Raw genomic sequence first — 12524 nt, 5'->3', positions numbered from 1 at the left:
AAAGCTGACTGGGAGAGTGGTGACTCTCATGTGGTGGGGGTGGTGAATTAATTTGTTTTCTGTTGCTTATAACAGAATACCTGAAACTTGATAATTTATAAAAATAAGGGCCTGATTTCATCGATGCAAAAATCCTCAATAAAATACTGGCAAACCGAATCTAGCAGCACATCAAAAAGCTTATCCATCACGATCAAGTTGGCTTCGTTGCCGGGATGCAAGGCTGATTCAACATATGCAAATCAATAAACATAATCCATCACATAAACAGAACCAAAGACAAAAACCATATGATTATCTCAATTGATGCAGAGAGGGCCTTCGACAAAATTCAACAGCCGTTCATGCTAAAAACTCTCAATAAACTAGGTATTGATGGAATGTATCGCAAAATAATAAGAGATATTTATGACAGACCCACAGCCAATATCATACTGAATGGGCAAAAGCTGGAAGCATTTGCTTTGAAAACTGGCACAAGACAAGGATGCCCTCTCACCACTCCTATTCAACATAGTATTCAAAGTTCTGGCCAGGACAATCAGGCAAGAAAAAGAAATAAAGGGTATTCCATTAGGAAAAGAGGAAGTCAAATTGTCTCTATTTGAGGATGACATGACTGCATATTTAGAAGACCCCATCATCTTAAACCAAAATCTCCTGAAACTGATAAGCAACTTCAGCAAAGTCTCAGGATACAAAATCAATGTGCAAAAATCACAAGCATTCCTATACACCAGTAATAGACAGAGAGTCAAAGCATGAGTGAACTCCCATTCACAGATGCTACCAAGAGAATAAAATACCTAGGAATACAATTAACAAGGGATGTAAAAGACGTCTTCAAGGAGAACTACAAACTATTGCTCAAGGAAACAAGGGAGGACACAAACAGATGGAAAAACATTCCATGCTCATGGTTAGGAAGAATCAATATTATGAAAATGGACGCACTGCCCAAAGTAATTTATAGATTCAACGCTATCCCCATCAAGCTACCACTGACTTTCTTCACAGAATTGGAAAAAACCATCTTAAACTTTATATGGAACCAAAAAAGAGCCCACATAGCCAAGACAATCCTAAGCAAAAAAACCACAAAGCTGGAGGCATCATGCTACCTGACTTCAAACTATACTACAAGGCTACAGTAATCAAAACAGCATGATACTGGTACCAAAACAGACATATAGACCAATGGAACAGAACAGAGGCCTCAGAAATAACGCCACACATCTACAACCATCTGATCTTTGACAAACCTGACAAAAACAAGCAATGGGGAAAGGATTCCCTGTTTAATAAATGGTGTTGGGAAAACTGGCTAGCCATAGGCAGAAAGCTGAAACTGGATCCCTTCCTTACACCTTATACAAAAATTAACTCAAGATGGATTAAAGGCTTAAACGTAAGACCTAAAACCGTAAAAACCTTAGAAGAAAACCTACGCAATACAATTCAGGACACAGGCATGGGCAAGGACTTCATGACTAAAACATCAAAAGCAATGGCAACAAAAGCCAAAATTGACAAATGGGATCTAATTAAACTTAAGACCTCTGCACAGCAAAAGAAACTATCATCATAGTGAACAGGCAACCTACAGAATGGGAGAAAATTTTTGCAATCTACCCATCTGACAAAGGGCTAATATCCAGAATCTATAAAGAACTTAAACAAAGTTACAAGAAAAAAAAAACAATTGACCTCATCAAAAAGTGGGTGAAGGATATAAACAGACGCTTCTCAAAAGGAGATATTTATGCAGCCAACAAACATATGAAAAAAAGCTCATCATCACTAGGCATTAGAGAAATGCAAATCAAAACCACAATGAGATACAATTTCACACCAGTTAGAATGGCGATCATCAAAAAAAGTCAGGAAACAACAGATGCTGGAGAGGATGCAGAGAAATAGGAATGCTTTTACACTGTTGAAGGGAGTGTAAATTAGTTCAACCATTGTGGAAGAAAGTGTGGTGATTCCTCAAGGATCTAGAACCAGAAATACCATTTGAGCCAGCAATCCCATTACTGGGTATATACCAAAAGGATTATAAATCATTCTATTATAAAGACACATCACACATAGGTTTATTGCAGCACTTTTCACAATAGCAAAGACTTGGAACCAACCCAAATGCCCATCAATGATCGACTGTATACAGAAAATGTGGTAGATATACACCATGGAATACTGTGCAGCCATAAAAAAGGATGAGTTTATGTCCTTCGCAAGGACATAGATGAAGCTGGAAACCATCATTCTCAGCAAACTAATACAAGAACAGAAAACCAAACACTGTATGTTCTCACTCATAGGTGGGAGCTGGACAATGAGAACACATCACACACTGGGACCTGTTAGGAGGTGGGGAGCTAGGGAAGGGAAGCATTAGGAGAAATACCTAACATAGATGATGGGGTGATGGATGCAGCAAACCACCGTGGCACATGTATACCTATGTAACAAGCCTGCATGTTCTACCCCAGAACTTAAAGTATAATAATAACAAACAAGCAAACAAACAAAAATAAGGGCCTGGGCACGGTGGCTCACTCCTCTAATCAAAGTACTTTGGGAGGTAAAGGCTAGAGGATTGCTTGAGTCTAGGAGTTTGGGACCAGACTATGCAACATAGCAAAACCATCTCTACAAAAGATACAAATATTTAGCCATGTGTGGCAGCATATGCCTGTAGCCCCAGGCACTCAGGAGGCTGAGGTAGGAGGATCACTAGGCAGAGATTGCAGCGAACCAAGATCTCGCTACTGCCTGAGGGATAGAACGAGACCCTGTATCAAAAAAATAAAAAAAAAAAATTCAGCTATGGAGGTTAAGAGGACCGAGGTTGAGAGCATGCATCTAGTGAGAGCTTTATTGCTGGTGGGGTCCCGCTGGGTGCCGAGTCCTAAGGTGGTGCAGTGCATCACATCAACAGGGTGCTGAGCATGCTAACCTGCTCACTCAGGGTTTCTCCCTCCTTCTTCCCTCCCTCCCTTCTCTTTCTTCCCTCCTTCCCTCCCTCCCTCCCTCCCTCCCTCCTTCCCTTCCCTCCCTCCCTCCCTCCTTCCCTTCCCTCCCTTCCTTCCTTTCCTTCCTTTTCTTCCCTTCCATCCTTCTTCCTTTCCTTTTTCTTTTCTTTTCAAGATAGAGTCTCACTCTGTCACCCAGGCTGGAGTGCAGTGGCATGATATTGGCTCACTGTAAAATCCACCTCCTAGGTTCAAACAATTTCTCCTGGCTCAGCCTCCCAAGTAACTGGAATTACAGGAACATGTCACCATGCCTGGCTAATTTTTGTATTTTTAGTAGAGATGGGGTTTCACCATGTTGGCCAGGCTGGTCTTGAACTCCTGACCTCAGGTGATCTGCTCACCTCTGTCTCCCAAAGTGCTGGGATTACAGGTGTGAGCCACCATGCCCAGCCTCTCCTCTACTTCTTATAAAGTCATCAGCTCCCCTCCCAGGATAACCATTAACCTTTTATTTATTTATCTGTTGGGACAGAGTCTCACTCTATTGCCCAGGCTGGAGTGCATTGGCTCTATTATGGCTCATTGTAGCCTCAAACTCCCAGGCTCAAGTGATCTTCCGACCTCAGCCTCCTGAGCAGCTAGGATTACAAATGTGCACCACCACACCCGGCTAATTTTTATAGTTTTTGCAGAGACAGGGTTTCACCATGCGACCCAGGTTGGTCTTGAACTCTTGGGCTTAAGCCATACACCTGTCTTAGTCTTTCAAGTAGCTGGGACTACAGGTGTGTGCCACCATGCCCAGATAATCTTTAAAAAGTTTTTAGTAGAGATGAGATCTCGCTATGTTGGTCAGGCTAGTCTTAAACTCCTGAGTTCAAGCGATCATCTCTCCTCATCCTTCCAAAGTGTTAGGATTACAGGCATGAGCCGCTGCACCTGTCCCTATTAACCTATCAACCCATCAATGGATCAATCCGTTTATGAGAGCAGAGCCCTATGGTCACCTCTTACTGGCACACTGGCAATTCAGTTTCAACATGAGTTTTGGAGGAGATATTCAAACCATAGCAGTGGTTTAGAGGAAGTCCTCTCCAAAGTGTCTTGCGCCTGTTTTGTAAGATGCTTCTGAGCTTCCAGTGCCTATCTGTACTTAACAGCTTTCTTGGTCTGTTTTTAAGGTACAGCGTGTCTTTCTCTTCCTCCTCTCCTCTCCTGGGATGTTCCTTTCATCTGAGGACAGTTTTTAGTCCTAGTATTCTTTAGCAGAAAGCGCTCATTGTCTTCTCCCCTTTCAGGTCCCATTTACTGGACCTGAAACAAGGAATCCCTTAATAATTTGGAGATGTGTGTAAGGATCGTCCCTCTAAGTTATCATACAATAGACACTTTTACATATAGGGGATTCCCCCAGCAACAAAACAATCACAATTCTGTGTGCAGACATGGCATAGAAACATAGTTTTGATGTTAGCCAATCTTGATAACAAGGTAAACAATGAAGAGTACATTTTTTCTTCCCTTGGGGTCTTGAAGTTTTAGTGTTAGAGCCAAGAGGCAAATAATCTTAATTAGAAGATAATAATAGTTCACTTTGCTTTTAGAAATACACTTGAGATTAGTTAAAACACAAATTTCTGCAATCCCTTACCTTCCACATCTTGTATAAAGCCAAAATTTACTTATCCCATTTTACAGGTGGGAAAAGGCCATAAGAGAAAATAAAGAGAGGCAAATCAGTTGTTAAACATAACGAGATGGCAGTGGAATGATCAGAAGCTGCGCTGATCCATTGTCGGCCCAATCTTTATTATTGTCCAGAAGCTTGAAACCCGCATCAGGCATCTGGGAAGTCATGCCAGGAATCTATGTAATGCACCGCTAGTAAAACAGCCAAAGGACAGCACACTCTCTGAGCAGTAGATGCTCATATGTTATCTCTTACAGGGCTGTATACCCTTTCCATGGGTCAGGATGTTTCAGGTACCAGAGATTCTGCAAATAGTTCCAACCAGAGCAGACTGGGCCATGGGAAAGACATGCCTGGAAAGATGGTCAGCCTTTTGTGGGCCAAGATTTGACATTTTGGGGCCAGTGTTTACTCCACTGACTGCTTCCCTCTTCTGTTTGCCAATGACCTTCCCTGCCTTTCCTGTTAAAGGAAAACTAGAGCGGGAAATTTACATAAAATGCAGTCTTTATGGACATTTTCACTCTATTTCCTTTAGTCTATGTCCATTTGTTTAAGTGCTTTGCTTTCTCTTTAGATTTCATTCAGCATGTTCTCTGTTCTTTCTCCATTATATGTGTTCTAGGTGGGGGTGGGGGTGTGGGGGGGGATTATGGGGGTGACATTATGGAGAAAACATTCCCTTGCTCCTTGGGCTTAAAAGACTAAGACATTCTTGCCTGTAGGCACCTTCTCTTGGTGCCACTCAGGGTTCAGTGGTGAATTTTGGAGCCTGGATATCCCTTTTCACGAATCTGGGCCCTTGTAGCCATGATATGGAAGTATCCATTCCTCTGTAAGTCCCATCCTGCTGTTGGGAAAACGCTCCAATTCATTCACTTAATCAGAAACTGTTTATCTCTTTATTGGCAAAGCCCTATGTTAAGTCTCCTACAAATTATTCATCTAATTTAATATCTCCACAGATTTTTACATTTTTATTTACTGAATGGGTAATGATAGGGACAGGAGGCAGAGAAATTTCAGGCAGAGACGGACAGGTCCCTGGGGAAAACTTCACCCTCAAGCTGAAAAGCCTGAAACAGCGGCCTGAAGTGAGAACATATATCCCCGGTTTCTGCTCGAATGTTGCCTTTTCCTAAACCACCCATGGCCCTGGCCCACCCCATCCTGTGCCTATAAAGACCCCAGACTCAGCCAGCAGAGAGGAGAAGCAGCTGGATGTCAGGGACTACAGCTGGACGTTATTTAATTCAGAGGTTCGGCTTGACAGAGTAACTTCAGAGAAGAATCTGGCTGGAGACAGCAGGACCTCAGGGGAAGATTACTATCCCATCGAGTTCCCTTCTCAGCTCCCCTTCCCACTGAGAACCACTTTCATTGGCAATAAAATCCCCCATATTTACCAACCTTCAATTTGTTCGTGTGACCGCATTTTTCCTGGTTGCTAGACAAGAGCTTGGGAACCACGAGCATGGACACAAAAGGCCGTCACACTGGCTCTTTTCCCTCTCTGGTGGGGGCAGTTGCCTCATGTGAAAGGGCAAAGGGGCAACTGAGCTGTTAACACTTAAGCAGTCTGCAGATGGCAGAGCTAAAAGAGCAATGTAACATGTCCTCTAGGGTTTCAGGGGTCACAGGCACCCCCGCGTGGATGCTGCCGCGGGGCCTGCATGGAGTTTGCTCCTGCCAGCGCTGAAGCAGTGGGCTGGTTCCAGTGCTCATGCACTCCAGTTGCCATCTCTTTCACTTACGCGCTCGCTCCCTCCCATGAGGAGTTGAGAGCAGCGGGCTAAGTAAACCAGGTACCCTTGTCGTGAGTCCCGAAAGGGTCAGGGAAATATCCTGTTTCAGTAAACATTCCTATGATTCAAAACTCCAAAGATGCGAAAAGGAATATAGTGAAAATCTATTATTTCCCTCTCCAACTTCCAGGTCCACTCTTTGGGGACAGCCAAAGTTATAAGTTTTCCTAAGACATTTCATACATTTAGGAGAAATTCATATGCGTTTTTAAAATTTTTATAACACATTTAATAATATATACATATATTATCGTGTACCTTTTTTCACTTACAGAATATCTCGAAGATACTTTATTAGACATAAAAGTTCTTCAGCTACTTAGTGATTGTACCTTTCCATGTTATGGCTGGATCAGAATTTATTTCACCAGTGCCTTTCTGATGAAGATTTAAGTTGTTTCTAACCATATACTACCCCAAATAATGTTGCAGTAAATAATCTTGTACAAATGCAACTTTGCCTGTGTGGCACTTTATCTTTTTTTTTTTTTTTTTTTTTTTTTTGAGACGGAGTTTCGCTCTTGTTACCCAGGCTGGAGTGCAATGGCGCGATCTCGGCTCACCGCAACCTCCGCCTCCCGGGTTCAGGCAATTCTCCTGCCCCAGCCTCCTGAGTCGCTGGGATTACAGGCACGCGCCACCATGCCCAGCTAATTTTTTGTATTTTTAGTAGAGACGGGGTTTCACCATGTTGACCAGGATGGTCTCGATCTCTTGACCTCGCACTTTATCTTTAAGATAAATTTGTAGAAACTGATTGCGGTGTCAAAAGGTATTTGCATTTGTAATACCGATACTGCCAAATTGCTCTCTATTGATGTTGGAGGGCAATTCCTGCCAGAAGTAAATGAATGCCTTTTCCCCCTCAAGTCTTACCAATTTGTCAAGTCTTACCAGTTTGCTCTTTGTCAAGCTGATAGGTGAAAAATAGTATTCAATTTTGTTTTTGTCTACATTTCTCTGAGGATGAGTGAGACTGAACATCTTTTTAGAGCTGGGTCTCACTCTGTCACTTAGGCTGGAGCAGTGTGTGATCATAGCTCACTGTCATCTTGAACTCCTGGGTTCAAGGAATACTCCCTCCTCAGCCTCCCCAGTAGCTAGTATAAAGGTGAATGCCACCACACCCAGGTAATTTTAAAATTTATTTTTAAATTATTGTTTGGTAGAGATGGGGTCTTGCTATGTTACCCAGGTTGGTCCTGAATTTCTGGCCTCAGGCAATCCTCCAGCCTCAGCTTCTCAAAGTGCTGGGGTTAGAGACGTGAACCGGTGTGCTTGGCCGATTAAATATCGTTTGCTTGTTTGAGACAGGGTCTCACTCTGCAACCCAGGCTGCAGTGCAGAGGCACAATCATGGCTCTCTGTAGCCTCAGCCTCCAGGGCTCAACTGATCTCATTGCAGCCTCCCGAGTAATTGGGACTATCGGCACATACCACCAAGCCTGGCTATTTAATTTAAAAAAAATTTTTTTGAGACAGTGAACATCTTTTAATGCTTCAAACTTATTTGTATTTTCTTTGCTGTGAGTTTTATTCACCATGTTGATTCTTGCAGTGGTTTGATGGTATGTTAGAAGCTCTTTATATACTGTCATCAGTGCAACAAGCAACCCTTCCATAATTTTCTTGTATAAATCAAAAAAGATATATACATTATTGATGTATATGTTACAAGCCTTGAGGAAATTTGATTATTTTTAATGCTTTTACATATTCGTTAAACAAAAACTTTTTTTTTTTTGAGACAGGGTCTTCCTCTGTCAGGCTGGAGTACAGTGACATGATCATGACTCACTGCAGCCTCAACCTCCTGGGCCCAAGTGGCCATCCCAGCTCATCCTCCTGAGTAGCTGAGACTATAGGTGTATACCACCATACCTAGCTAATTAAAAAAAATTTTTTTTAGAGACGGGACCTCACTGTGTTTCTCAGGCTGGCCTCAAACTTGTTGGCTGAAGCGAACCTCCAGCCTCAGCCTCCCAAAGTGCTGGGATTACAGGTGTGAGCCACCAGGCGTGGGCTAATTTTAAAAATTATCTTAAAGAGCCTGGGTATCACTGTGTTGCCCAGGCTGGCTTCAAACTCGTTGGCTCAGGCAATCCTTCTGCCTTGGTCTTAAAACTTTTTATTATGGACACTTTTAAACATATATAGAAGTGGAGAGAATAACATAACAAATCCCCACACACTCATCACTCAGTTCCAGCAGTTATCAACACACGGTCATCTTATTCTCTATTACCTTCTCCCTAACCCACCCCACTTTCGCCATAATTTTTCCTTGCCCCTTGGACTATTTAGATGTAAAAATCCCGGGTGTTATATAATTTCACAGTAATGATTGCTATTATCTTGAGTATTACTATTATGTATCCTTAGCAAAATTAACAGACATTATTAATATCACTAAATACTTAGTATTCAAATTTGTCTGATTGTCTTATATCTTTTTTTTTACAGATGGTTTGTTCACACCAGAATCCAGACAAGTATACACACATGGCATTTAATTGATATGTCTGTTAAATCTTTCTTAATTTTATAGGTGGCCCTTCCTTACTTAATTTATTTTTGCAATTATTTGTTGAAGACGCTGGGTCTTTTGCCCCATAGAATTTGCTACATTCTGGATTTGGCTGGATTTGTCATGCTGCATGAACGTGTCCTGTTCTTTGTATTTCCTGCAAACTGGTAGTTAGATCTAGAGGCGTGATCAGACTCATGCTTGATTGACTTACTTTTGGCAAGTGTATCCAAGGGTGTTATTGTGTACAGCCTGTTGAGGCACATCTAGGCACAGAAAGTCTGGTTGTCTCTGTGTGATGTTGAGGTTGATCTGTCATTTTAGCTGACATTCTCTTCTTAAAGAATATTATTAGATACAGGAAAACAAATTTTGCCTCTCTATAGAAAATGAAGTGCCAAAGGAGAAATCCACAACTTCATTTTTGGGAGGTTAGAATACACAATGTGGGTAGCTCACTTTCATATTTAACACAGTGAAAGACTCACAGGGAAACCCGTGCCTTTCTGGTTCAAGTTCCCTTTAGTCCCCAGTTCAGCATCAGATATTTGTGTGATTTGGTGGGCACGGTGGCTCACACCTGTAATCCCACCACTTTGGGAGACTGACACAGGTGGATTACTTGAGGTTAGGAGTTTGAAACCAGCCTGGCCAACATGGAGAAACCTCGTTTCTACTGAAAATACAAAAATTAACCGGGAGTAGTGGCAGGTGCCTGTAATCCCAGCTACTCGGAAGGCTGAGGCAGGAGAATCACTTGAACCTGGGAGATGGGGGTTGAGTGAGCTGAGATTGTGCCACTGCACTCCAGCCTGTGCAACAGAGCAAGACTCCATCTTAAAAAAAAAAAAAAAAAAAATTGTGTGATTTATCTGCTGGCTTACAATGTCAGAATGTATTTGGATTTCAGGCATTTTTCTACCATCTTTTCTTTTTCATTTGACTCAGAATAAGAATATTTTCATCTTGCTTATTGTTTTAAAACAGCTGCCTCAAAAATATGAGTGATAAATTAGGGGGCTTAGAAGATGTCTTTCAGGAGGCCTCGGTGTCTCGGCTCTTGGCTATGGTCATATTGCGTTTGTGGTGTCTAACTGGCTGTTGCCCACTCTCCTTTCCCTGCTTATGAGCTTTCACTTTTCTCTGTCCACTGTAATCCCCCACTCTTGTTCCATTCCCATGCCTTCCATGACCCCATCAGTCTGTGAGTTGCTCCTGCAATCATTCCACTCTTCTCATTCATAACACTTTGTGAGATTAATGAATTAAATCACATAGTATCCTGCATGTAAACCAACCTGTTGATCTTTAATAAGTACTTTTTAAAAGGGAATCAAGTTTCTTTGTTTTGTGTTACTTTAAAACTGCATTTCTTCAAAGGCAAGTAGCCTGAGTGGTTTCTCAATGGAAAGTTACTTTCCCAAAGCCATTCTACAGTATCTGCAATTGCCTTAAAATTTGGCCAATCTGATTAGTTAATCTTATTTTAACCACAAAAATGACTTTCCTAAACACATCTTATGATGATCCTAAGTGATATCTTAAAGTGATCAACAGACGAAACAAGTGAAGTGGCTTCTTTAAAAGGTTTCTGCAGACGGCCCTCTGTTCCATCTCCCTTCCCTGTGGGTATAAAGGAAACTGCAGTCATGTGAAAGATCTGTGCTTGTGTGGGCTGGTAGCAGACCGCTTGGAAAAGAGGTGCACGTGGCCTGTTCTCTCTTGGGTATTTTGCTGTGGATGCATGTGGTTCTGGTCACACAAACGGCTGATGTGCTTCAGAAATCAAAAAATAAATGAGAATCTGAAGACACTGACAGTGTGAGAAAACACTTTCTGAAAGTAATCTTCTCTTTAATAGCACTAGTTGGAGATTTTCAGAATGGTTATACACATATATTTAAATTTTTTAGTAATAGACTTAATGGATTATCTTACCCAAGAATTTAATTTCTGAATTAAAAAACCTTTCCAAGGAGGATACTTATAATACAATTCTTCCTTTCCTACATGACCACAACTTAATGTAGAATTTTTACATAACAGTCCCTTTATTTCACTCACTTTGCTTATGAGTGCTGAGTTAGTGTGCCATTTGAAATCCCATGGCTGGGTGTGGGTGGAAACAGTAAGTCATGGATTTTAAGATGCAGAACAATCAGGAGAGGAACTTTGACTCTGGACTCTGTCTCCTCAGCCCCTTCGTGGGTTTTGGCACAAGATAACTTCAACATCAGCATTTTACTCTTTGCATGCACTTCTCCTACCTTTGGGGCAGGATTAGGGCCTCTCTGAGAGTAGGCTGTTTTTAATTCCAATCACATGGTATGTGGTTGGCAGAAATAGATGCATGTTATTGATGATGCTGAGAACACCAGGATGGACAGCTGTGGGAGGTGTTTCACTCTTAATTGTGTGGCATGAGGAGCAGTCAGCAGGAGAGTTGGCAGCTCTGACTTCTAGAATTCCACTTACGAAAGGGAGCACCACTGATTCAGGTCACCAAAGAATCTTATGGGTACGCCTTGAAGGCGATATGACAAACAGTGTGATCAACAGTCATTTTAGGGATTCTCCGCTGCTACCAGTGTGTATGCCATGAAAATAGGCCAAAAAAGGAATCTTAAGCCTATGAACTATGGAAAAAGTCAGAAAGTAGCTATGGTAGCAGGCAAAAAATAGAAATGTCAAAAATTGGGCAGAAGAGAGAAAGGAGAAGGTAAAAAAAGCAGATGCAAAGAATACCTTGTGTAACAGAAAACCAAACACCACATGTTCTCACTTAAAAGTGGGAGCTAAATGATCAGAACACATGGACCCATAAAGGGAAACAGCACATACTGGGGCCTTTTGGAGGGTGGGAGGAGGGAGAGAATCAGGAAAAGTAACTAATGAATATGAGGCTTAATACCTGGGTGATGAAATAATAATCCATGCAGCAAACGCTCACGACACGTTTACCTATGTAATGTAACAAACCTGCACATCCTGTACATGTACCCCTGAACTTAAAAGTTGAAAAAAATACCTTGTATAAAATAGAAATTGGGTGGGGGGGTGGTTTGGGAGGGGGAGAGGAGCTGATTTCAAGAGCAAACTCACATGGATGGGGGATTCCAGGGCTGAGAGAGGGAAGAGAGCTGATTTCAAGAGCAAATTCACAGAGATAACTGGTCCTTTCAAAATGCCAGCAGTCTGTGTTTTCAAGCCAGCAGGAAATGCTTTAGAAGAGCAGCAATATCCTTTGCTGAAGCCCATTTAGTTTCAAAGAGGAAATGTCAACTGGTTTGTGTGCCTGTGCCTCCCAAGCCAGAGGGAGCTCCATGCTTTGTGTTGGGCAGTGAAAAACAGAGCTCTTAGGTCTGCAAAGAGCATTTCTTCTGAAAATAAGCCTACTGAAAATCAACTTTTATTACGTTTTCTTGTACAATCCACATGCATTCTGGTTTTATTCCTAGCATGCCAGATCCCGGTTCATCAGGAGAGAAAAACAACTCTATTGTAAGCACTCTTCATTGTTT

This window comes from Cebus imitator, unplaced genomic scaffold (genome assembly GCF_001604975.1).
Source record: "Cebus imitator isolate Cc_AM_T3 unplaced genomic scaffold, Cebus_imitator-1.0 Scaffold10, whole genome shotgun sequence".
In the NCBI taxonomy this organism is placed as follows: Eukaryota; Metazoa; Chordata; class Mammalia; order Primates; family Cebidae; genus Cebus; species Cebus imitator.
This window is presented reverse-complemented; position numbering follows the sequence as displayed.